A 3,147-nucleotide genomic window follows, 5' to 3' on the forward strand; every position below is an offset into this window, starting at 1 on the left:
AGGTAGGTTAACATACCTAGAAATCTTTGTAGATCTTCTCTGTTTTCAGGGCAGGACATGTCTATCACAGCTCTGGTTTTCTTCGGGTCAGGCTTCAGGCCGTCTTTACTGAGGATATGTCCGATGTAGCTAGTTTCATTCTGTTTTAGTTGGCATTTGCTCTTGTTTAGCTTGAGGTTTCACTGTCTCACTCTTTCCAAAACTTTTTTCAAACGTTTGTCATGCTGTTCATCAGTTTCTCCCCATATGAGTAGGTTGTCAACAACAACTTCTACTCCGTCGATGTCCCGAAACATGTCTGACATGATCCTTTGAAAAATGTCCTGGGATGATGATAGTCCAAAGGGGAGGCACTTAAACATGTACCCTGCAAAAGGTGTGTTAAATGTGCACAACTTGGCTCTAGCTTAATTCACTTGCCAAAATCCAGAGCTGGCATCTAGGACTGAGAATACTTTGGCATTTAGCATTCTAGTGACAATTTCTTCGATTGTGCTCATTGGGTAAGGTTCACGCTTTATGGCTTTATTTAGGTCACGTTGGTCTATGCAAATTCTTAGGCTGCCATTAGGTTTCACAATAGTGACCATGCTATTTACCCAATCTGTGGCTTCTTCAACTTGTTCAATTACATGTAGCTCTTCCATTCGGTTTAATTCTGCTTGGATCTTGGGCCGCAAAGTGACTGGAACTCGTCTAGGCATGTGAACAACTGGTTGGCAAGTTTTGTCTACTTTGATGTGATAGTCAGTGTTACTTATGCAACCCAATCCTTCAAAACACATCACTGTAACAGTCCAGGAAATCAGTATCATTGTTGTTGATGGCAGCCAGACGTTGCACTAGGTTCATTTCCACACATGTCTCCAAACCTAAAATGTTTGGAACTTCTAGGTTGATAACTTCAAAGTCAACAACATAAAGGTTTCTTTTGTGTTCACATTTCATGGTAACTCTGCCACACGCATTGAGACGTTCACCACCAAATGCAAAAAGTCTTGCATGTGATTGTTGTAGTGGCATTGAGCTGAGTTGGTGGTATCGTCTCCTGGAAATAACATTAAACTGTGCACCTGTGTCGATTTTGAAAGAGGTTCTTTGATGGTTTACTAGGATGGACACTTTCCAGTCAGGTATTTTAATGGTTGTACATTGTACCATGCCTATAAAGAGGTCGTTGGGAGTGTCAGATCCATCATGTGCAACACTGTGGACTTTGCAGTGTTGCTTTGTAAGGGGGTCGACTTCTGCAAACTTTGGAAAAATGATTCTTCCGCCCACAGTTGTAGCACTCCATGCCATAGGCTGGGAAATTCTGGTGGCGTTGGTGTTGAGTACCACATTTGTCACATTGGGTTCTTCGTGGCTCGGCTGTATGTCATTTTTGAACAGTGATGAGTTCTTGATCAACTGACTATTAGTGGCACATGAACTAAGGGTTTTAAGTTGACTTGTTGTTGCTTCGTTTGCTCTACAAATATCCAATGCCTTTTGTAGGGTTAACTCACTGTCTTTAAGCAATCTTGCACAAGTTCTGTTACAAATAATTCCACATACGATGTGGTCACGAATTAAGCTGTCCTTTAGATTGGAAAGTTTGCACGTCTGTGCCTTCATTTTTAAGTCTGTCACGTATTGGCCAATACTTTCTCTGACTTTGCATGTTAAATTTGTGCCTTCCTAGGTGACATTTTTATGCGCATAACATTATCCGTCGAACTTCTCTGTTATTTTGTCTACCTTGCTTTTATCGTCGTCACTCTCCCAAGTAAAAGTATTACTTGGTGAACATTCCGTTACACTGTTTTGGATGCCACTCCAAGTGTAGTCCTGAACTGCACAAAAGAATCAACGACAAACACAGGAACAACAACAGCAGCTACCACCAACTAACATGGGAGCAATGGCCAACAATACAGCAGAAGATGGAACAAACGACAATTTAACAACATCACATCAGGTAAGATTACATCAACACAAGAAGCACAAGTACACATCACCTTTCTTATCCAGGTCTGAATGATGGCATCACCACTCAAGTGCAGGCATGGGCTGATGGCACTGACAGTGAAGGTCTGGATGATACCAGAAGTATCCCAACTACCACTGCTGAGGTAGACCAACAGATGATCTGCAACATCCAACGATCTGACTAGCAGGAAAGCACCTCAGTTAATTGGTACGAATAAAAAATATCATATCAATGTTACAAACTTACACTATAGGTAGCTTCATGATTAATCTGTGTGAAAGGTGGATGCACATACAGACTATATTTGATGGTGGCAAGCAGATCAACAGAAACCAATCCAGATCATGTGCTGGTGCTGGTCTACGGTGTAATGAAGTAGCTAGATGAGGGCCATCAATGTGGAAGAAAGCTGTATGCACAGAACCATCAAATGTGTTCAAGCTTGCTGCTGCAGCTGATGCTGTTAAACGTACTGATAATGATTGGAAGCGTAAAGCTTCTGCTGCTGTAAAGCTGCAATGCAAGAAGGCACGATATAGCACAATTTCAGTGGATAAAAGCTTGATCTCTAGAATGGCATATTCCAGACAAGTGAAAACTATCCATGTATTGTTACCATTGCATACCTTTATAACTACAGACATGATGGTGGTATTGAAGCTCTGGATGTTCCAACTGACGTTCCTGCCGATGACCTAAAGGAAATGATGATGAGGTGTTATAGAGCAGAGATAATGGTAGACAGCAACAATGAACCACACATATGATGATGATGAATCAGTGGTTTGGCTCACTGAGAGGAGGAAGAGAATAACATCGTCTAATGCCCGCTTAATCGCTAAAAGAAGACTCACACCTGTAACTCATATGGTACACCAGTTGCTGTACTCAACGTTTTGGGGCTACCCAGCCACCAGGTGGAGTCTACAGCAAGAAAAAGACAGCATAGGTGTGTACACATCATGGCTAAATGATAGAGGATCACTTAGCTATAGTCCAACAGTAAATATTAATTGTGGTTAGACTGTGTGCACAGCTCACCAATGGCTAGCAGCAAATCCTGATGGCTGGGTTACTGATCCTTAAGCTTCACCAAGTGATGGGCTGGTTGAATTTAAGAATCCTTACAGCTACAGAGATCTTGCTGTTCATCACGCTATCACTGCTGATAAGTG

At 41.9% G+C, this 3,147-nt stretch overlaps 1 long non-coding RNA gene across 1 annotated transcript; it reads left to right on the top strand.

Annotated features, from left to right (window-relative positions):
* The first annotated feature begins 1,829 nt into the window (after positions 1–1,829).
* LOC136261936 (uncharacterized) lies at positions 1,830–2,720 on the top strand. Its single transcript, XR_010704062.1, has 3 exons — positions 1,830–1,960; positions 2,014–2,179; positions 2,226–2,720. It is a non-coding gene; the product is annotated as an uncharacterized lncRNA (long non-coding RNA).
* Positions 2,721–3,147: the final 427 nt, after the last annotated feature.

The sequence above is a fragment of the Dysidea avara genome, chromosome 7, assembly GCF_963678975.1.
Source record: "Dysidea avara chromosome 7, odDysAvar1.4, whole genome shotgun sequence".
In the NCBI taxonomy this organism is placed as follows: domain Eukaryota; kingdom Metazoa; phylum Porifera; class Demospongiae; order Dictyoceratida; family Dysideidae; genus Dysidea; species Dysidea avara.